This window comes from Melozone crissalis, unplaced genomic scaffold (genome assembly GCF_028551555.1).
Source record: "Melozone crissalis strain CALT ecotype California unplaced genomic scaffold, PUWL_Pcris_2 ptg000042l_1, whole genome shotgun sequence".
Lineage (NCBI taxonomy): Eukaryota > Metazoa > Chordata > Aves > Passeriformes > Passerellidae > Melozone > Melozone crissalis.
This window is the reverse complement of record NW_026535820.1, coordinates 33173916-33198993: the sequence shown is the minus strand read 5'-3', so window position 1 is coordinate 33198993 and position 25078 is coordinate 33173916.

The window sequence follows — 25078 nt, the reverse complement described above, 5'->3', positions numbered from 1 at the left end:
CCTGCAGAAGTTGCTGGGATGTGCACATCGGACATCACTGGGCTCACAGTGATTTTTCAGAGCTCTCTGGGGAGTCATTGATGCATTGAAGGTCCTCTGGCAGCTCTCAGTGGTTTAGCCTTGCTTGCTCAAAAAGCTTTTGGTGCCCAGCGCTCAGTGAATATGCAGGATGTGGCAGAGTAGGAACCTGATCATATTTATGAGGCAGGAGAAGCACATCCTGTTGTGTTGATATATTTACTATTATTTTGCATTTGGCATTAATGTGTAGCAAGATATTGAAAACAAATCAGAGACTATAAATGATCCCTGAAACATGGGTGGTTCTCAGAAGAAGGCCTTTGGGTTCTTTATGGACGTGCGCCTTCCCAGGCAGTCTGTGAAAGCAGCATCTGTCTCAAACCTGCCAAACTCATTCATGTCTTAGCCTAAATATTCTGCAGTAGCACATTACTCCCTGATTTCCTCTGGCTGGCAAGAAAGGGGGAAGTGAGGGAAGAGGAGAAGCAATGAGGTGTTATCTAGAAACTGGGAATTGCCTCCTAGGTCCTAGAAATAACTTGCAAGAGTGTTATGGTCATGCATGATCATGTAAAATTCTTGTCTTGAAAACCAGAGAAAAGGGCAGCTACTTCCAAAGTTTTTTGGTTTTGTTTTTGTTTTTAATTAGTAGGATTTGTACCAAACCCATCTTCTGCCAACAGCAAGAGAAAGCAGAGTCCTAGAGTTGCTGAAAACTCATATTGCAATCCATCACTAGAATTGGTAGAGTCCCTGACTTCAAAGTTCTTTCTCTGCATTTTAGAGGACAGACTTGAGTTTCCATCCCAGGGCACTACTGTAGATAGTATTCCCTGCCTCACTGGGACTCTGCCATTTTACATCAGTATTTCTACATTCACTGAGATTAAAGGAAAGCTGTTGACTACACAGCCTTGTAAATTTGATCACTTATCTGGAATGAGACACACTTAGGCATTGAATCCTCACTTTCCAGACACTCATTGGAATTGAGTCTACAATTCCTGCAGAAGACCCTAAATCTTGAGGATCCCAAAGCATTTATCTGATGATTCACAGTCAGATCTTTGCTCCTATCATTACAGTCTATGGTGGTGCACAGGCCTCATTTGGTGCTAACATACAATTTTCTTAAGAAATGAAAAAAGGAGATACATAGCCAAAAGCTTCGTCTTTCAAATACTTGTACTGGTCCTTTCAAGTAGTAGAGATAGGATAGGAGGAAATGGCCTCAAATTGCCCCAGGGGATGTTTAGATTGGATACTAGGAAAAAAATTTGTCACTGGAAGCATTATCAAGCTTAAGAATAGGATGTCCAATGAAGTGGTTGTTACCATCCCAGAAGGCATTTAAACATGTAGATGTGGCCCTTGCGGACCCAGCAGTGTTAGGCTAACTGTTGGATCCCATGGCCTTAAGGACCTTTTCCAGCCTCAATCAAGTCATGATTGTATTTTCTACTTTAAGAGCTTGGTGTTCAAGGTACTGCAATTTTGGAGACATTTGCACTAGCAGCATTCTTATTTAACAGAAAAAAACACCCCAAAATGAAGGAAGTAACACCCAGCACTGCCTAGTAATCATATTTGCTGTCTCATGCTTTACCTACAGCCCAAATACACAGCCCTCACAGATGGAGGGCAGCCTGTGAGCGGCTCCCTGAGAGGATGATTAGTGTTAAGTGTATATATCCAAAATACACTTGCTTTGGTTTCCTAAGAAAACTCAGTAAGATCACAGTCTTATCACACATGTCATCATTTGAAATTGACAGGCACACCCCTCCTCTCAGAAATAAAAGCTTTGAATGCTAATTTCCCAAATTCCCACATCATTAGGAGGATGAAATTTAATCTCCACATATGTCAGAGTGGACTGAGCTGGGGATTTGGTTTGTTAGGAGAATCCTGGACCTGAATTTTTTTGCAGAAGGAAATGGCAACATTTCAGTGTAACACTGTACTGTGCTCGTCCCTCAGGGGAGGGTTTGTATAGAGTGTTTCAGTAGCATGGGGTCATTTTTTAAACTCACAGGGCATTGCTTTATTTAAGGTCACAGCATCCTGCAATGAGCCAGCCTCTAACACTCAGGAACAAAAGGTTGGTAAAAGTCAGATAAACAGTGGCTGGTGGATGCTGCAAAACTTGGGGCAAGAAAACAACGAAGTAATGGAATACCTAACTGGGTAAAAACCTGAGAAACTAGGTAGCTGTCTGTGTGAAGCTAGAGCCTGCACATATAAGCACAAGAAAAATGAGAAAGTGACTGCAAATGAAAAGAAGATAATTTGGGGCTCCATCATAGCATGCTGATGTCACATTGAAGAGAATAAATCCTGCAGAATTTGAGCTATTATTAAGAGCTTTTAACAGCCTCTAATAGAAGAGCCTTTAATAATTTTCAAGGCAAAAAAAATACTAATTTTCATGAACTTTCCAGGGGAAAGCCAATATGGGTACTTAACCTGTATCTTGTCAACTCTCCCTGCAGAAATTATCTTTCTTCTTTGGGGAGTGAGCACTCCACAGTGGTAAATGACCATGCTATCTTTTTCCATAGCCCCATATGTGAAATAGCTACGTTTTTTTCCCTATGATTAATGAGATAAGTTCAAATAAAGGTTATGTGTTTAACTAAAGCTCAGCAGCAGAGTTATGAGACACATATTTAATATTTTTTCATCAGAAGCGACATGCTGTTCTAATTTACTGATTGCCAAATTACATCATCCAGCTAAAGAGGGGAGGTTTTTTGTTGTTTGGGTCTACAGAGTTGTCTTTTTTAAATAGAAAGGGAAAATTATCAATATTAAGGGAAAAAAAATCTAAACTACAAAACATGGTTAGTAGACATTTCCAATAAATCCCTTTATTAGATTAATAATTATGTTCTGAGACTGACCGTATCATTCTTATATACAAGACCACCATTAAATTAATAAATCTCCTACTGGTATAGATTTACTGCATAAACAGGCAGCAGGCTAGAGAGGTTATACAATCTTCACCTTTTTGCTTTGTTGGGGAGAAAAGTGCATGGGAAGAAACTTTTTACTTTTTCTTCTCATTTACTCTCGTTTTTCCTCTCCAGCATCAAGAGATACAACCCAGTCCCTGCAATCTTTTGAAAGGCTTGTCAAGCCATGTCACTGGTTTGGACATCTTGCTACCAGCTGTAGAATGGATGCAATCAAAATGTGAGGGAAGTAATAAAGCTTTCCCTATAGAGACTAGAGTGCAGCACAAAGGAATCAGCTGAGGGTTTCATGATGATAATAATTTTGTCTAAGGCCTGCACTGCAGCCTGAAAGACTGTGCAGAGCTCCTAGGGCAAGATCTACAGGAAGCTATTGAGCCATGACACCACCAGGCCTGGTGAGGGCAAGGTGATCACAGCTCACCCAGCTGGGACATTTCTCACCCCATGCCTTGTCTCTAACTACAGGGATATTTCCAGGATTTCAGTGGGGTTTTCAAGGTTTATCCTTGTGCCAGAACACAGAAAAGATGTACCTGGGATGCTGATTGCCCCATGCAATCCAGAATCAGTTCTCAAGGATAGGGTGAAGCCTTGAGAAGGCTGACCTAAAAGAGAGGCTAGACAGAGTTAAAGAATAAAATAGGTATTTATTAAAAGGTCTCAATGGATACACTGAGATGTACAGTGTACAAGAGTCTGGCCAAGGCTACACCCAAAAAAACCGTAAATGGTCACAAAATGGACGACCAGTCACGAGGTCTCTCACTTTTATAAGTTTTGGTCCATTTGCACACTAGGGTCAATTGTCCAATTACAGCTTCAGGTTATGAAGTCCCATCCTTCTTTATTTTCTCTCTTCAGTCCACATTGTTTATGTTCTTAGGCCTGAAACTTGTATTGGTGATCCTTGATCCCAAGTAGAAAAGGAATTGTTTTGTCCATCTACTCTGTGAAGAGAGCTTAACCAACGCTTAATATGAAGCTCAGAGCTACATACCTAGACAGCACAGAATCTAAAAAATGTGAAAGCTAAAACTTAAGGCATCAAGGGAAGAAGGGTCGCTGAAGAGGGTGCTGATTGCCCCATGCAATCCAGAATCAGTGCTTGAGGATAGGGAAGAAGGGTCACTGAAGAGCATCCTTGTGCCACTCTGAGAAAATGTAAAGAGAGCTAAACTTCCTAGGGAGAACAGAAAAACTTGAAGCTAATAAGAAATTTTCAACCATGAGTCCCTTGGTTTTAACTGAAGAATACTTCCTTCCTCTTGCAGGACCAATAAAAAAGTGCTGTAAGAATACAAGCATTGCAATAACAGATTCAGTTTTTCACATTTTAGAAAATCTTTTAACTTCTGTTGCGTCTGCAACACAGATAAGGCAGCAATTTCTTTGCTTTAACTCAAAAAGTATAAAACAACCATTTGTGTCCAGAGCACAGCTACAAAAATGGTCAGAGGGCTGAAGCAACTCCTCCCATGAACAAAGGCTGAGTGGCTTGGGACTGCTCAGCCTGGATAACAGAATGCTCCTAGTGTCCCTTGTCAGTGCCTAGTCTCTAGTCATTGAATATGAAATCAGAAGAAAAACAGCTAAAATATACTATACACAAGAGCTTAACTGGACAGTATGGCTATTCTTATGCATAAAGCTCTTATAACTTCTATAAAGAGCTAGAATTCTTACACAAACACAGATTATGGATTACCTCAGGATGTGTGAAAATAATCTAGTGCTGATCTGTAATTTTCAAAATACGAGAAAGCTACAGTGGATTATTTTTAGATAAAATCCTTCATCAACTAAAAAAGAGCAGGACTTGATATGAGTAATCATATGAGATACTGGAGTAATGAAATTCATTAAGTCTCAAAAACTTTCCCATAAATTTGAAGAACCATTTTTCTTACTGCTATCTACTTCAAGTGCATTTTCATAGGAAGTATCATAGAGCAATAACCCTGTGTGATTACTGCAGTGAACATGACTGAAGCTCACTGTGAGTGCAAATTTTTAATTTTATATAGCAAAGTGCTGAAATACTAAGTCCTTAATTAACTAAATGAAAGAAGAAACCAGTAAAAATCCAAGATTAATCTCACTAACAAACTTGTTTTAGCAAAAATAAAAACACCAGTGTTCATTCCTAAGGGACTCTGTGTTCAGTGTTATAAAGCAGAAAAAACTTGCTATGACCCATGCATTTATTTACCCTTTTAAACAGTGTTCAAGAAATTTCACTTGAAGCTTGATTGAGACATTTTAAAGGAAAGGAGAGAGGTTTAAACCATGAGGCTGGATTAATGTAAATTGATTTGTCCAAGGTTATTTGTTTAGATAATAGAGGTAATAGAAGGAAGGCCCTGGGTCTCACAGAAGTGATGCTCTGAGACATCCCATCTTGTCATCATGCTCAAAGCAGGTTCACAACAGGGCATACTCCATTTAGGCAGGGAAAATTCAATTAGGATCATTCTGTGGACTCAGGCATCCCAGTGGGGATCAGGATAGGCAATATTCAGATTTCATTGTCTCACAACAATATATGCCAACGAAAAAATTTTCTGCCCTGCCTTGTGCTCCCCCTTGTGTTTTCCCAAGGTCTGGTCATAAGGGTTTTGTATCAAGAAAAAAAATTATGCTAGATTTTATTAATTATATGTAAAATAATAAAAACTAATAAAAACTATAATTAACTACTATAAATTATAATAAAACAATTAGCAAACCTACAAAAAATTATTGTTTTGGAACTGCACAATGACTAAAATTAAAAAGTATACTGTATATACAGACAGACAAAAAAAAAAAAAGGAATAAACCTATAATAAAGGAAGAAACCAAACACACAGCAAACAAAAGCCAACCAAATGATATTTAAATAGTTTCTGGGATCAGATCATTGTTCTATCTAATAAGTACATATGTCAGCAGCAGGCCCTTGAAGAAATCAAGCAGGAGATACTTCCTGCTGTACTTCTCAGACCAGTGCAATGCAAAGATTTCAAAATAGTGAATGAGACATTTAAAGTCAAAATGTTAACTAAAGCATTGATTAAATGTGAGGCTGTGTTGGATCTGTCCTTTTGATTTGTCTTCTTACCCTCCACACCATGAATTTGTCTCAGCTACAGAGATGTCAAGTGTCCAAAATGTCCAAAACCATGTAAGCCGGTTCTGGTTCACGCAGCAAGAGTTCTTGTACCCTGATGACCAACTCCATCCAGCAATATAAGGATGCTGTTTAAAAAGTCTTTGGTCCTCAGTGATGCAAATAACAGTTTCTTATCCATAATTCTTTCTTACCACTGAGGTGTTAGTGGAGGAGAGCCTGTACTTTTCCTGCAGCAGTTTTCATTGGCTTCCTTTCCCCAGTAGCAGTAAAGGTATTTCTTCAGAGCAGCTGTCCTTGTAGAACTGAAACTCATGTGAATCCTTTTAGTGGTATGGCAGACTTCTGTGAAGACTTAAGATGCTATACTGAACACAATAGATGAAAATTAAAGGCACAGAGGAAGAGAAGAAAGAGCTTGAGGGAAAATGTCCAAAAGACATAAAATTAATAAACCCTATATTAAACACATCAGGAACAGGAAAGTTGCCAAAGTACCTGTAGGGCCAGTAAGTAACCAAATATAGAAGGAATGTTCAAAGAAGATAAAGTTATAGTAGGAAAACTCAGCACATGTTTTCCATCTGCTTTCTTTGTGGAGAAGAATAAGAAGTATTCTCCAAAATACCCCCTTTGCTGTGCAGGACTTGTCAGAGGATCTTGTTGATGCTGAACTTCTGGAAGAATGTGGAACCAAAAAAAAAAAAACAAAGGAAAAAGTTTCTTACCTATATAATCTGATACATGCTGCAGAGTTAAACAAACTCAGGTCTGCAGTCTTGCTTCCCAGGGCTATTGAAATCCTTCTTTACAAGAACAAGGATAATCACATATCTCTACTCAGTCCTGGTGAGGGCACAACTGGAGTGCTACATCTAGTTCTGGGCTCCTTAGCACAAAAAAGACAAGAAGCTACTGGGGAGAGTCCAGCAGAGGCCACAAAGATGATGAGGGGTCTGGAGCACCTCTTATGAGGAGAGACTCAGGGAGCTGGGCCTCTTCTAGAGAAGAGAAGACCAGCAGAGGATCTCATGAATGCATTTAAATATCTCAAAGGTGGGTGTCAAGGGGTTGGTGCCAGAATCTTTTTGGTGGTGCCCAAAGAGGCACAGGATGAGGAACGGTAGCCATAAACTAAAACACAAGAAGTTCCTCAACGTGAGGAAGAACTTTATGTTGAGGATGTCAGAGCACTGGAACAGCCTGCCAGGGAGTGTTTGGAGAGTCTCCCTCTCTAGAGACATTCCAAACACAACTAAAAGTGTTTCTATGTCACCTGCTCTAGGTGACCCTACCTCAGCAGGGGGGTTGAACTAGATGATCTCCAGGGATCCCTTCCAAACCTAACAATTCAGTGATTCTGTGATACCCATAGGGAAATCTGAGGAATATTGTCTCTCTAGATTCCAAATTGTCTAAAAGATATTGGTGAAATGAAACTGCTGCAATGTGAAGATCCCAGTTCCCTTAAGTAGCAGATTAAATAATAAGAATCAGACAGTAGTAAGAATTAGATCACTTAATAAAAATAACTGTATGCTTTCTTCACATGCATATTTGCCAACTTTATAATTCGGTTATGAATAAAACAATTATTAAGATCAATCTCTAATACCCCCTGTCTGCCTTACCATTAACAGATCTCACTGTTGTTCAAAAAGTCATTGGTCTTACGTTAGCCTTCTTTTGGTCCATTGATCTATCCTTAGGGAGGACTTCCAAAACACACCAGTGTACATTCTGCTCTGTAATTCAGGAAGCCACCTTAGTTATCTTGGAAGGAGCCTGTGCTTTCGATAAAAGTAGGAGCCTTCACTATATAGGTTTCATTCCTGGAAGTTGGCTCAGTATCTAAAAAAGAAAAGAGATGTAGAAGACAGATAACATTTTGTTTCTGTCAGTCTATTGGACCAGCTACCTGCATAGCAGACTTTAGTAGATAAAGAAAACACTTCTTGTCTACTGCATTTTAATTATCTGGGATCTAACAACGGGTCAATATCTTCAGGCTGCAGCTTTCAGTCTTCCACACATTTACTCAGTTTGAAATTTTCTACTTACCACTCTTCCTGTCCTCTGTTTTCATTTTGAAACTTCAATCTAATTTTTTCTATACACATCTCTTGGTCTAGGAGTGCCAGCATTTGCAATCACAGAATCATACCATGGTTTAGGATGGAAAAGACATCATCATGTCCAGCTGTTAACCCGGCACTGCCAAATCCACCACTAAATCATGTCTCTCAGTGCCATGTTTATGCATCAGGAAAGAATTAAAACAGGTGGGACACTGTTGTTGTCTGGTTAAAAGGAGGAAACAGACTGCCTATTATGTGTACAGGACCACCTTGCTCAATGAGTACAAGGGAAAATGAGGATATGTTTGTTGGCTTACCTTGCTGTTGGAGAGTTTTTTTCTGCTAACCATTAATAGTTTTAATAAAGGATGAAGAAAAGAAAATGTGTTATCCACGCATTTCTTAAGAATGGGAAATCAGCTGGGAAGAAGGCAAAGCCGAGTGTACAACTCTACTTACATGTGTCACAAAGAAAGGACAATTTCTGGAAACTCTTCAGAATGAGATACCTAATTACATTACTGCTTTTTACTGTACTGGACAAATCTGGTGACTTAAGTGAGTTTGATGTCATAACTGGTCCCTCCCAAGCCTACATATCTTGGATCATGTGTTTCTAAACATGTTTGGTCCAAATCAAATGGCCTTTTCAGATTCATTGGGAAAAGTTATTCTTCAAGATTCATATTTATTTCAGGTGAGGTATAAGAAATTTCTTGTTCCACTGAAGAAATCTTAGTTTGACAGTACCATCACAACAGCATTACTGCTGGTCTGGGGTATGCAAGTTATGGCTGAGGACAAATAATCAGCCAGATGATGTGTTGTCCTGAACATTTTTTGTGCCCTGAAGTTGTTTCACAGCTACATTTATGGTAGCATAGCAAACAGGAAAAGCTCACAAGATGATACCATAATACTATAACACTAATACTATTTTTTTTATTTTATGTCAAACAAACTGAACATGTATGTCTCCTATCTGAAAAAAAAGAAAGAACCAGTAAGACTGGATATGACACAAACCAAAAGCTTAGCTCAATAACCAGCCCTTATTTTTCATTGTATTTCTTAGAAAATGAGCCTTTATGACTGTCTTCTTGTTTTGTGCATCTGGCAAACTGTCCCTCCCCTTACATTAACTTTCAAACCAACTTACCACTTTCAGTCAAATGCAGGTCATATATTAGGGCCTCAAAGGTTAAATTCCTCAAAATCTTATGAAAAATGATAGCCAGATAAGCAAATACAAACAATCTACAAAATTTAAATCACTACTAAAGGGAAAATTGCACTCTGAGGTGAAATTTTTTTTAGCACCACAAAATCTGTTTCATATAGAAGTGAAGTAAAAATGCATTATTGTTGACAAAAACTAAAGTTTATTTTGAAAGTAATTTTATATGTTATTTTGCATATTGTCATCAATATGAGATCTGTGATGGTTTGCACCAAATTCAAGTTTTCATCCTGCATTATTTCTATAGTGAAAATTATAATTATGTTGCATTTTTGCAAGGAGGCACATTTTCATTTCACATTTCTAGCTCCTAGACAAGCCAGTAATATTCATTTTCCTAATTACAAATACCAGGATATGAAACAGAGAATTAAGACATGATGTAGGTAACAGGAGCTCTGTGTTCATTTCCTTTGATGAATAAATAATTCGTTATTTGATTAATAAATAATAATATTTTGTTACCATTTTTCTCAAACACTTCATAAAAAAAAGACTTCCTGGCATTATTTTATTGGTTATTATCTAACACTCTTTTGGGATCAGGAAATATTTTTACCTAAATTTCTCAGCTGAAGAAAGTGGGGCATGTGCAGTTTTAGATATACATTTTAACTCCCTGGAAAGTCAAACACTCTGCACTACAAGTTCCTATGCTTTTTCAGACACTGTGAAAAAAAGAGGGAATGAAAGGAGAGATGTGGGTTCCAACAGGGAGATGCTCAAAATGTGAAGGCGTGGGGTTTTTTCCAAAATGCATTTGCCCAGCAGAGATGAGGTAATTGCTCCATTTTGTGATTGCAATTGAATCATGGCAGCACTTCTACTGATACAAACTTTTCTTGGAAAGAATATTTAAGTGCTTTGTGCTTTGCTGGCCTGGGTTACTGCTTTCCACAGTGTCTGAGGTCCTACAAGCAGCAGTGAGTAAGGAACAGTAGTAAAGTTCTATCACTAGAGATGTCTGCTCATGTATCTACTCCCAGGACAGAGGAACTGTTCATGTCCCCCTAATGGGACAAACAACCAATTTTCAGAATTTGTGCCTTAAGCAGAATGCCAAATCTCGGATACTTTGTGTACAAGATTAAAAAGAATATTGTATGCATGTATGCATATATGCTGCTATGTATGAATGCTGGGAAACAATGCTCAGAATTAGAATTCTGCATGAGAAAACTTGCATAAAAGGTGTACTTACATAAAGGTAAATGCTCTGCTGAAGGATGTTTTTGGTTTATGCTGAAATTTTATGAGCTGCAACATGAAAATTTAGTGTATGAGGAAAAGCAAGAAGTCTACAGAACCAGAAATGTGTGCGCATGGGGTAGATTGTTGCTGCTCCCATTTGCATTCTATGGAATGTAAAGGTAATTTTAGAGTGGTGGTGCCAATACCTCTACAATAGCATTCTTTAAAGAGAAAATATATTTACCAGGCTTATGTCCTAACTTGGTATATTTAGAGATATCTGAACACGGGATTGTTTGAATAACACGTTAGACTTGGATTTTAGAAACACTATGGGCAATAACTAGCTGGGAGCAATGTAACTTTTAGTGCAATGTACAGAAAAACTTGCTGAATTTTGTCATTAACTGGGCTAAGAAATGCTGCTTTGATTTTTTAATTTTTTCATAGTAGATATTCCAAAGGAGCTGCCTGTACAAGACTCAATGTCAGCATTAATTATTTTCTTATTACCATAGAATTTAATTAATAATTTAGAGGAGCTACAGAGAATATGTTTTTAGGTTTTGGGGTTTTTTAAGAACTTTACTAATATACAGTAAAAACTGTGTTGCAAACAGACCAGAATGTAAGGAGTTGACACATGCTGCTGTGTAATCAAAGAAAAAAATAGGAGAATAGAGTGCATCATTCCCAGTGATGCCAGTTGTTCACTTGGAGGACTAAAAAATACTCAGCTGGGACTAAAAAGCTGGACCTACAAATATCCATATACAATTCACCAGAAAAACTGTCTCAAGCAAATAAAGTTATGTAAGTTATTTTGATGGAAACATATGCTTTCCTGGTAGTTGGTGGCATTTTGTAATACTACTTAAATAGAAAAAAATACATTTTATAAGTGCTGAAAGGGCTGAAAGCCCCTTTCTTTTGCTTTCAAGTGTGTCTACCAAAATTTTAAAGATCTGAGATACAGCCAGACATGGTTTTTGGAGCCAGAAAACATGGCATGAAACTTAGCCACTAGAAAGTAAAAATAGAAGAAGAAATCATTATCAAATGATTATAGAGAACAAGCTCTCATTGCCACCAGATAAATTATGCCCATGTATTTGTCTTGCTTTCCTTCTGAGTTCATCAGGGTAGCCAAAATACAAGGGGAAAAGTAAATCTAATGAGTATAAGCAGGCCCTGTTCTTGATACTTTATTTATCTCCCCATCTTTCCCCTATTTATTTAATTTTTATAATTATTCATTTTTCTATTTAGATTAGACATTCTGACAGAAGCAGTTTTTCCTCTAGGTTTATGCAATATCTGGTAAAGTTTGGGGAAGAGGAGAGGAAAATTTTGATGGGATCTTTTAGAGCAAAAATGTTAATGAAGTTGATGTGTCTGCTCACAAGCAGAGGAATAAATCTTCCAAAGGAGTGATCTCTTTCTTCCATCTATTATTCCTAACCACACTTACTTCCAAATTCAAAAGCAAAGCTCATTTATGTTTTACTGTTAACTCTCTACATGCAATTACTTGAATTAATAATTATATAATACTGCAATATAGATTACTCTGCAGCTGTGATATTCTGAAAGAAAATGGAAGAAAAGAAGTGGTGGGTGTTGCCTCAAAAAAAACAAACCAAAAAACCAAAGAAGATTGAACCCTTTGGTTTCTTTTGGTACAGCTAAAGAGAGTTCTTCTGGCTCCATAATTTTCACTTTCTGTGTCAACAGCAGCATCTTCTCAGACTGAAGAATAATTTTCTTTGGAACACTTTAGAACTCTTTAAACCCCTTTTCTGAGGCCTTGTAATGCTGGTAATTTCCCTGAATGATTGATATCCTCCTTCCTTGCCCCAGCTCTGAACAGAATACCTTTCCTTTTAGAACAGCAATCTTCATTTTCCTAGGGAAAATATATTCCTTCAGAACTGTGTTATAAGTTGGAGCCACAGTCTTGCAAACTTCAGCTCAAAAGAATGCTTTGTATCCCAACACAAGCACAAGCAGAGTCTATAACAACAAGTTCTCTCAAGGTCATTTATGGTCAGAAATGTTATTATGTAATTATAGAGATGTTATTACGAAATTATGAAATTATATAGATGTTATGGCACCTTCTTGTCTCTTTTTAACGGTTATCAACTACAATTGAAGAAATGCTCACTATTTCATATTCATGCATATCCTAGTGATTTTTTATTTCATATTAAATGTAATTTATCAGCTAGCCTCAGGAAAAAAAGATTACTTAAATTGCAAAATTCCACTGAAGAATTTGCTAAGTCAGAAGGGACACAGCCCAAAGCTTGAACATTTACATGTTTACTTTGTCTTGTAAGTCTTAGTTTGAAACACTCCCATTTTCTTTCTGACAGACAAACTTGATAGGACATTCACTGTAACATGATTAACTCTAGTAACATTTTTACAAAGTCGCTTTTGGACTATATGCATACTTTTCTTAAAAAAAAAAAAAAAAAAAAAAAAAAAAAAAAAAAAGAAGACCTACAAGCAGGAGGATGGTTATCATATAGTATCTTGAACAAATTTAAAGCATAGAAATCATAGTTAGAAAAATTGTGGTAAAAATTCCACAACCAAGAGAGAAAACTTGTATTAGAGGTTCTGATCTATGTGTGTGTAAAGACAGAAGTTACAGAGACGAAAAAATTAAAAATTGCTACACATTTTTGCTTTATTTTTTACAGTTTTGAATTCTCTAGTTTATAATAATATTGGATTTTCTTTCTCTCTCCTCCCTGCCTGCCCTCCCTCCTCCCTTTCATCCCCTTCAACTACATTCAGGCTGCCTGATCAAAACAAATTACAGGACAGCCTTATAAATTAGTTACAGTAGACTAATGTCTAATGGTGACATGTCTGTTTTGCCATGGTGATGCTCATCCTCCAGAGGTAATGTCACCTAGGTTGTCAGACAAGCAACAGCATTTTCATAAATAATCCATGTGATGCTAATACAGCATGATTTGTGATGCCTTATAAAAAGTTTGGTTGGGTTTGATTGAGTTTCCCTCAAGATACTGTATACTTAACATTATGACCTGATCTGACTTGGTTGATTCTGATTTCTGAGAAGGCTACTCTGAAATCCTGGTGTGTAACACAAAGACACAAGCACAGCTACTTTGGTAATTCACCCAAGACTGTAATATTTTGCATGTGTCTCTGATTATATCAAAATTTCACGAGTGCATCAAAGTACCTATAGAGCTAAAAAGTCTGGCTGGCATTTTTCAAGCATGAATTTATTGGGTAAGGAGAGAAAACAAATGGAGTTGAATCTCTTCCCCATGATTACCATGGCCTCATACAATTTGCATGCTTCAGTTCACATGGCACTGGCCTGTCATTCAACTGCACAGCCCTCTGACACTCCTCCTGCCCTACCTGATCCTGGCTGATCTGGACCAAATTCCACCTTTCAAAAATGCAAAGGTCCATGCTGGCATTAAACAGCAGCTTGAACTACAGAGGGAAAACACTAGGTGATTAATATAATGAGGCTATATATCTTATTTGTAGAGTATCACCTCCTTTTCAACTAATAAGGGCAAAAAGGCAAACACAGGGTTGAAATATAAATTAGTCTACAAGTGGTTTACAAATATGAGCCAGATGCTCATTATCATACTGGAAAAATCTCAGCATGTGCCCCTATTGAAATATTTAAATAAAGACTACCTTCACATGTCTCAACACAACTAGTTATAATTTTACTGGTTGGTTGGCTACTTCTGGTTAAGGACATCTTGGGCTCCTCATAAATGATCTAGTTATTTCTCCACTTTTTTAATAGGACATATTTTGCCAATGTCTCAACATATTTCCCAGGAAATTACAATGGCTTCACTGCTGTCACACAAAGTTTCCCAGTCCTGTGAAACAATGTAGTTCTTAATTTAAAAATAGTTTTAACTCTCTTCAGCATTTTTCAAGACATGACGGATGTATGATATGGTTGAATATTTAGCACTGATGCAAAGAAATTACTTGATCCTTAAAAGCCACATCCTGCTTTCTTGAGACACAGACTGTATGTGTGCATGGACATGAGAGGGTTCAGACAGCAACTGAGAGGAAGGAAAAATGTGGAGGAAGAGAGAGGACAGAGAACAAAGTGCTCCGCTTAGGAGGAAGAATTTAACACAGACCATCTTTACAAAGAAATGAAAACTAGGAATGCCTTCTCAAATTTCTTATATTCTCTTTGTTTTCTGCGATGTGGCTCATGATACAAACACTCTAATACTCATCTGTAGAAATCAAAGAGCTTATTGAAAAAATGTGAGAGCTCCAGCAAATACTGCATCCCCCTCACACTCTGATCAAAGCAACAATATAATGCCAGAATCAGACAACAATTCAGTAATGAGACTGAGTCATAGTATGACATCCAGGGATTCAAGGTTCAGCTCAATTCTAGTAAGAACAGAAAGGGAGTTTTAGTATTGCTGCAAAGTGTTCTCTTGGGCATTCTGAGTTGGTGGCATACCCATGTCATGGTGTTTCAGTTGTGCAATTGCAATTGCTCCCCTAAAACCCTTATTCTCCTCAGCAATCCTTATTCTCCTTATTCTCACAGTTGTAGCATCCAACTGCATACCTGGAGAAATGGAGAGTCTCTTCTGTAAAGTGTTGATGGAATTTGTTCTCTGGAAAAGTCAATGCATTTCAGAGTTTTTCTCCCAGATGTTCCCCTTGAAAGCTCTGTGGAAACAAATGAAGCCATCTTGGCAAATAAAGAGGATTCCAGTTTTCAAAATCTGACTCTATCATGCCTTCCCTCTGACATTACTGAAGTCCTACAAGAACATTAAATGTCAGAAATTAATTCAGAAGTTGATTCCTACAAATCTCTGTTCTTCCCCAAAACTGAAGCGTCACTTCACTGGAAAAGATCCACCTCAAAGTCAAGATTATTAGACTTTGTTTTTTTACTTTTTTACTTAATTTTACTTCTGGTGAGTTAACCTGAAGGATTAATGTGGATCTGTGAAGCAGCCCCCAGTCATCAGTGCATATCTTGGAATTTTAGTCAGGACTTTAGTCTACAGCCATAGTGAGAGAGAAATAAAAGTTGCTCAAGCTGGATTCCCACATTTCAAGCATCTTCTCTTTCACAGAGTGCAGAGGGGTTTCTCTAAAGCAACTTTCCTTGGCTTAAGCAACATCTTATAGGCTGCCCTGGCTTCTTCATATAACGCCATTTTTTCAAAGGACACACTGCCACATCAGAAAAATGGCTGCTAAAGTTTTTTCTTAGCCCTCTCTGGGCAAGCAGTCACACAGGGTCTGGGTCTTTTACTTCCTGGGCTGATTTACAGCTGTAGACCCCTGCTCCTTCAAGGGACTTTGAGACACCTCTAGAAGGGTCTGTGATCGATTTTTCATTAAATGGGCTTTCACAATAATGACTTTTCTCTTGACCTCAAAATTTAGTACAGCCTGTAAACAGCTTTTCCAAACATAATTTCCATCTGGATATTTGTGGTTTAAGACATTTCAGCAAACACACTGCCATAGTCCTTTATTCATAAGAGTTTTATTAATATGAAGACTTTCTGTAACCAAAATTCTAGTTTTAATTGTTTGAAGAGAAACTTTATGCACTAATTAAAGGCGTCTTTTGCACCAGATGTGCCCTCCCTGTTCCAATAGGGATATTTAACTTTAATAAAGGAAAGCAATAGTCCCATAAATGTCCCATCCTATGATGTTTCCAGGTGTCCACCTTTAGGACAGCAACCATGACACTATCAAGCAAGCTAAAAAGATCACTTCCCACATATGGTGCCAGTGTCCTGAGGCCTTCCCCCACCCTGACTTATGCTCAAGTTTTTCCTGGCTGTTATACGCTGCTTTGAACAAGGGGCTCGAAGATGAAAGCAAGCAATCACTACTTCTAAAGAATAAAAAATGTATATCAACATCTGTATCTCAGCAACATAAGCAACAGAGCTCCACAAAGCAGCCATTAAGCCAAAGGTCACTTCTAGCTGCTGTTTCCTGGTCAATGATCATTGAAAATACATTTTTCTGTTCTCCCAATTTTAATTTTGTTTTAACAAAAGTCAGGTGTTAAACATGTCCTCAAAAAAGTGTTCTCCTGCCTCTCATTAGCACCTGTTAATGAGATGCATAATCACATGTCCCAATATTAGATTTACCTTGCCAATTTCATCAGGGCTCTGTTTTTCCGTGACATAACTTGAATTTGTACCAGATGAACAGAACAAAACAGTACTAAGTCTTTTTCTTTCTTTTTTTAATTGGATTCAATTTTAATTTTTTTTATTTTTTTTTAATTGGATTCAAAAGAGTCTGTTGTGCCAATTAATAAAGTACACTAGAAAGAATCAAAGTTGTTTGTATCTTTCTGCACACCACTCATATGGCATATATGCAGACTGTTGCAGATCTTTTCTTCTGTACTTGGATATACTTTGGATGGGTGCTGTTTTCTGAGAGCTATTTTTTTTTCAGACTTTCCCAGACTGAATTGAAGACAAAGGCCCAAGGCACTCAAATTATCCTAGTAGTTCATATCTTTGGAGGAAACACAGTATGGAATTAAGGTACAGTTTTCTCAGGAAGAGAATACTGGCTCTGTTTCACAGGGAAGCCTGCTCTAGTAAATTTTATTTCAGATGCCAAGGTTTGTTTTGTGTGCAATATGGCAGCTGATCTGCAGGAAGGAGTGGAAAGTAGAGATGATCCAGCAAAGCAAATGTTTTGTTTCAAAACTGTTTGGCTTTGGGAGGGATATAAAGAGTGTCAGATCAGTTCTTTAGCAGATCAATGCTTCAGAAGAGAAAATAGCTAACATTTCTGAGCATTCCCATTCAGATTCCACTATCAGAGACCATTCATTCCTGAATTTTATTGGTGTTTTAGGTGTGCAGACAGCTGACAGAATGTTTCTGACTTTGGAAGTGCAACCTCTGTATACCAGAAAGCCCAGATTGTCATTAAATTTTCTGAGTGGCCCTAGAAATAGTTACATTGTTTCTTTCATCCTCACTTTCATCCTTACATTTCTGTTTCAAAGTCTGTAAGATGATTTCAGTGAGACAATTTCAGTGAACAAACACCTCTCAATATGAATGTGGAATCTCCAGAATTATGTAAATTGTGCAGGTAAATAAGATCCTATATAATACCACAAAACAAAATGGTGACAATAAGGGCCAACATAAAAAATCCCAATATTTTTAAATCTTATATTTTCCTAAATATAAACATGCTTTCACATTAATATCCAGGAAAAAAAAATTGTATTTTTTTAAGCTATCCAACTATACTACATCTTTTTGTAAGAAAACAGAACTGAAGATGCATCCTATACTTATTATTTACTTCCTGAGAGTAATAAAGCTCACACAGATTTGAAAATAGTTTGATAAAGATAAGGAAAATAAATACTAGCTTTTTTAATGGACTTTTTAGCAAATCAAATTGCATGCCTTGTATATGGGATATGACTGGATAAAATTGCTCCAGGCTTAAGTATTATTGTCATTTGAGAAAGAAAACAATAGAAACCTATTTTCAGTCAGTTGTGAGCCTGCAGTTGTTTCAATGATGTAACCACACCTTCGATATTCATGAGTGAAGATAAGTACAGAACATTCCTAATCCTTCAGTGAAAAATGCAATATTGCAGTCTCCCTCCCTGTTCCTGTTCATCCCTGCACAAACACAGACAGCTACTCCACAACTAAAAGAAGTACAGTCAATTGTCTTGTTATGCTCCTTTTGCATTACAGATGCATTAGAGCTCTGCTTAGGTTTCATAATTGAGTTATAGCAATCATCCACATATTAGATTCTAGGCTGAGCTTTGGCAAGACTAAATAATATATTGAAAAATGCAATTATTGCTTACCTACAGAATTCCTTTGCTTGGGAGGTAAAGCATATCTATCAGAAAAGTTGTTGGTTTTTTTCCTCAGGCCTATTCAATAAATAAACGTTACACCAGGATTCTTACACAGAGTATCTTTGAAATGGGTTTTGTATTGATTTTTATAACTACCCTGTTAGATGACGTTATCCCTTAGTGTGTCATGTTTAGATGGGTCCGCCCGGAGCAGGTCACTGAGGTGATAACTGTCATTTGGAGGGACAGAAAAGCAATCATAGCTTTTTCATTACTTACTGTTTTCCCCTGCAAGTGTAGGATCATTTGACATATTATGGTTTCTGTGATTTAAGCTGCATTCTGAAATTAAGTGCTAGAATATCAAGCTGTGGGTTTAGAAAAATAAACTTCATGTCAAAGGAACCACATGCCCCGTAGGTCATAACAAAGATCCAGGAGAAGTGACAGTCCTCAGCATTTAAGAAAAACCAAAACAAACCCCAAACACACCCCCTCCAAAAATCACTCAGAAAATAAATATGTTTTTATAAGAGGCAAAAGGATCCAAAATTGTTAAAGTCATTTCAGATTGCACTTCCCATGTGAGTGAACAATTGAAAAGCAATTTACAACCTGACCCTCTTCATTTTCCATGCTGAAACAAAAACATTGTAAAAATACCACCCTTTTTTAATGTGTTTATTATGCTCAGAAAAAAAAAATCAACAAAAAATGGTTTTCACCAGCTTTCAAAACACTGCCACATTTCCCTCAAAAGTGACTAAGTTTGTAAGGCAAGTTTTGTATCCATCCAAACTCATTTTAAACCAAATCTATATTAAATCTGTCGGCACAGTTGCCAACAGAAAATATAGAATGTCAGAGTTACTAAAACATGTTGATCTAGAGCAAGGAAATTTTTCCTATTTTAACTGAGCTTTTGCAATTTTTAAAAATTATTCAAATATCAAGTTAAAACCAGGTTATTTAGCTAATAGACTGGTCTTCTGTCTCAGTTAGATTTTTATATGTAAAGTGGGTTTTGGGGAATTTTAAAAATAGGGCAAAATATCAAAGTGGCCCTTCCCCTGTTAATCTTGAACATTTACTGAGTAGGAACTGTTCGTGTACTTAAGGAATCAGCCCTTAAACTGTCACTTTGGGGTTTTTTTTCATTTATTCAGGATCTTCATTTTTGATCAAAATCATATTTGGTTCACAAATTGGTTCATGCTCCCCTTACATGAAACTTAGTCAATTTGGATTTCATGCTGAAATGTTTAAACCAAGATTAGTAAAATAAACCACCATTCCCTTACCCCTCCACTTTCAACAAAGGTAAGTAACCAACAAAATAGCTTTCTTGGGGTTTTGTTTGGTTGGGTTTTTTTAAAAAAAATAGGCAACCATTACATTAATATTTACTGAAGTGATTTTGGACATTGTCTTTCCAAACCATAAATCTATATATTGATATAAAAAGTATTGTTAGCCTTCATTGACCTTAAAGTGCTCCACAGTAGAGTTACAGTGTTGCTTCTAAAATTAAAGCCTTTATTAGATGCTGCTTATACATATGATTATAGATATGATTCTTTTAATACTACATTTAGGTTGCTATCTCCAATCCTGAAGAAAAAACTGACCATGAATGAGTTAAATTATTTTTAGAATGTGCTCAGAAATTCTCTACTTACTTTGTCATAAAAACAAAAGTTGATTGAGTTACATACGTCTCTTTTTGTCAGATATTTGAAGTATGTTTGGATATCAGCACTATTAAAAAAAAAAAAAAAAGGAAAATATCCAAACTCAAAAGAATAGGTATTGTGTGAATTAAAAAATAACCATTTGGCATATCTAAAACCCAAACACATTAAAAAAGAAATTGATGGGATGATTTCCAGTGAGTAAGTCTGGTCAGTGTATTCAGTAATTCTATCACTCACAAGAAAAAGCTGTTCAGATTTATCCAGGGATTGGTTGATTAAAGAGAATGGTGAGAATAGGCTGTTTATTCAGAGGCATCCAGATACCATGGCATCATGGCTGTATTCAAATAACATGCATTTTAATATACATTTAATACATTCAGTATTCAGCCAGAGGCATATTTTGAGAGAACTCAAAACCAGGTTTCTGATAGAGTGCTAGTCACCATCTTATTAATTATGAAATATTATTTTTTCTTATTCAGAAGACAGTCTTAAATTTTACTATTTAGGAGTTTAAAGAACCTTTGTATTTTTCTTTTTTTTTTTCATATTTGCAAGAAATTATATCACTGGAAGATATTCAAAACCAGTAGTTTTAATTTGGTGTTTTTTCACTGGTTTTCATATGCAAAGTCTTCTGGTTTCTGGATGTCATAAAATTCAAATTGCAGGCACACATTTTTCCCTTGGAAAGAAATTAAATCATCATAACATTGATCACTGCAGTCATTCCCTGAGATTCTAGAGCAGTTTAAGAATCTAAGCTTTTTCAAATTATTCAAATGAGTCTCACTAGAAATATCCACTGTTAATTATGAGGAATTAATAAAAGTTATACAGTGTTCTTTTCAAACATTAATATGCTTCCTCCAAAGGGGAACTAAGACAGTATTGTGAAGCAAAGTTTATTGTCCCTACAGAAAGATATAACTGTGGGTTAACTGTCAAGGAAAGATGACAATACTATCCTTTTTTCACTGACATTATATTTTGAAAACACAGAATATTAAATCAGGATACTATCAGTTATTCTTCCTTCCTTAAATTCAAGCCACAAAAGGTAGTGAAAATTGAGTGAAATTGACATTTTTTAACTTCTCAAATCTCTTTCATGATAAAAAATTAGTTGGATTTTTTTATTATTATTTTACTGAGAATACTTTCTTTTCTCCCTTACTGGGTCACAGACTTGCCAAATGACTTTACATTGTATCATCTTAAATATGTATTATTGCCTATCATGTCAACCTTCAGAGATATAATCCCAAAAATTTATTCAGGTTGTTTAAAATCCACGCATATAATTCTGATAGAGAAACACTACAAGAATCTATTGTAAAAAAAGATCCATTCATCCACAATATATTTATAACTTGTCACAGACTATTAATATGCATCATCCCAACAAAGACTCTTTTTGTTCCAAACCGAAAGTGGAAGAACTGAGTGAAGCTGGGAGGATTCTTGATCCACAGGCTCCTGTTGTTCATTCTTAAGCCAGCATGGCTTCTTTTTCATGGATATACTATTTACTTTGTCTTCTTTCAGGAATGTAAAAGGAGTTTAAAGTATCTTTAGCTGGGCTGCAAGATTGGGTTAATAAGATTAAAGCAAATCTTTTCAGTTCTTCAGTCATCTTGCCTTGGGTTTGACTATGTGGTCTGGGAAGCCTTTGAGCTTCAACTGAAACAACTTTCACATTTCCCAAAATGCAAACTTCTTAATTAACCCCAATCTTCGCTGATAGAAGCCAGGTTCTGGAGAGCCATTTTCTACCTGCCACAAAATTGTTGCAGGTACTTGGCAGGTCTGTTCTGTCTCTGTGACACAAGTGTCCAGATGGCCCCAGTAATCCAGCTGTTTTCAGGGAAGGCCCAGATAGTGAGGAGCCATCAGCACAACACACTAACATGTGATTTCTAGGTGTTCCATGTGCTGAGGTGGCACTGCACTTCTGGGAGCTTGGATCACTAAGGTTGAGTCATTCATTTCCTCTTCCTCACATCCACACAGTGTCTGGCTTATGGCCTAATTTACTGTAGTGTTAAGCATGTCACATTCATTTGTGTCAGAAAACACTCCAATATTTTAACAAAACAATATAAACTGACATTTTTTTAAAAGTAAATATTTCACAGAAATTAAATATCTTTACATCCTGTTTACCCAACATTGTCCAGCAGAAAACCATACCAAAAAATCTGAGAAAAAACCCCAATATTATAGAGTCATCAATATTTTCCTAAAACTTTTCTCTCACTACAATACAATGACATAACATTTCTTTGAGGTTTTCTATTAAAACAGCATTTATTTTACTCTTTCTAACCTAGAAAAGAATTTCCACAGATGAATTTTGTCGAATCCATTATTTTTTGTAAAAAGGTTACATTTTAGGAAAAGAAACAAAATTATTTTCCAGAGGTAAACAAGATTCAATGCACTTCATAGAATAACATAAAATAAAATTGCTAGAAAATCAAGAGCAGTGATTCCAAACATCAATTTACATATCTATACTTAGCTTATGTTAGTTTTGTCAGTGTTTGTGATCTAAAATACCAACATCTAAAAACTGTCTGTCAGAACAGGATACCAGATTTTTGTAAATGGCTCCAGTGGAGAGATCTATCTGGAGAACTTGAGATCATCATATATGGCACAAAACCTGAGTAAACTTGTACAAAGTGTTAATAATATGTAGAAACAGTAGGTCCAAGGAAACATGAATCAGTGGGGAAGAAATAACCCAGTACCCCTTGAGAAGCCATGTGCTTGCAGGTTTTTAGTGATCTCTGTAGGACTGAAGGTGAGGGTGATCTGGTTGAAATACTATATTTTGAATTTTACAAAGCTATCTGCCTGATCTCTTGTGGTAGGCTCCAAAAGAAATTAAAACTTTAAGGTGCAACACAAATACCTATCTGTATAGTATGGAACAAAAAGAAGGATAAATTGTCATTCTGGAGAGGTAGGTCAATAATGCAGACTGGTAGGAATCTGCATTAGCTTCTGCAGTGTCCAAATAAGGCTGTGATTGCTAACTTGTTCAAGGTTCTCAAGTTGGAACATCTAGGTATGTGAAGCCTAGGACAAATGTTAACCATTATTTCGGAGAAAATAAAACATTACTTCAGGTGACATTCTGGTCCCACAGAGGGTAAAACAGCACTGGGAGAGGGAGTGAGGAGGATCTGTGACACATTTTCCCTACAAAGAGCAGCTAAAGAGATAATAATTACCATATGGAAGAAAGATAACAGTCCATAAATAGATTTATGAGAAAGTGATATAAAACCAGAAGCAACCTGGATGAATCAAAATACTGCATTTAAAGGAGTGATACTGTACTACTTAATGAATACCAGAAGCAGAAGCAGAAATTCCTCTGTTCAAAGAAAAAAAATCAATAAAAGGGTGCTGTCCTTGACTCACCCTGTCCACATGCTGCTCACAACTAGGAGGGTGCACAGGGGGGATTATCACCGCTTCCCTAGGCATCTGCTGCTAGTCACAAACAAAGAAAGGAAACCAGGATGAGATGGACTCTTTCATCTGACCCATCATGGCAGCATTAATGTTTTTACTCAGGAGCCCTGGCATTAGAGAGGCGAAACAATGTCAATTAGCTGATTAGCAGTATCCTGCAACAGGGAAAAGCAGATGCTCTTAAGCTAAATTGCTCTATTTGGAATGCATACAGGGCTGCAGCAGAAGTTCCCACAGAGATCTTGCAGGCTGGCCAGCTGCAGTCCTGCTCAGCACAGCTCCATGTCCATCCCAGGGCCATGAGGCAGGACAGGAGGTTATTGCCCACCTTTGTGATGCACCCATCCAAGCTCACTTTAGAAGCAAACCACACATACAATCCTGGTATTACTTGTTTCTTTCTTTTAAGTTGTTGACACTAAACCTACAAGCTTTTTGAGATCGAGGCTGCCTGAAAATTTATATATGTGAAACAGACAAATGTCAGTGTCCACCTCTATTACCTTATGGGTTTGGTTATGTCCTTCATTTATGGTCCTTGCAATTGAAAAAATGCTTTGACCCTACAGAAGAGCCTCTATTAGAATCAAAATTGATACAGATCTCTTTACCAGTCAACAAGAACTAAAAGGAGACCGAAGGAGTCTAATGACTATAAAACTTTTTAACCTAATTTGGATTGCAAGGGCTAGTGCTTTGAAATAATAAGATTTCACCCACTGCAAGGCATCACCAGAGATCAAAAGCAAAGTCTTTGGAGTGTTTTGTACTCTAATACTTTTAGATTTCTCTTGAGTGCCACTTAGGTCTGAATTTCTTTGATTTAAGGGTATCTATATTATTACTATTATGTTTTATTACCATTAAATGGCACGTCACTTCCAGCTGTAATCAAAGTTTTTCTTGTGTGGTAATATAGGGTCTGGTTATAGGACTTTTGCTAAGAGAGAGTGTTTGTAATTCACAGAGCACTTTGAGATTTGCAAGTAGGGTCTCATAATTCAGTCTAAAGAATAATAATGGAAGGCAATGGAATTAAATTATTAACATTATATGTACACTCAATCTTGTTTCAACTGACTTTTCATCATGAGGATTTTTCTTGACATATAAATATGAAGGTCTATGAAGGAGGGAGATTTTTTTGATTGTTGTGAGAGAATGAGATTATTAAAAGGAAATTAGTCACTTAGATAAAAACTTCAGCCAGGAACTGAGTATTACTACAGGCAGAAGCACACAATCTTCACAAATATTGTGCAAAAGAGAGAGCTCTAATCATCTGCATCTTGTTGCATTTAGGCATAATCAACTGAAAAGGGAAGTGAGGCACATTTTCTCAGGGTTATGCAAACCACAATTTTTGTGA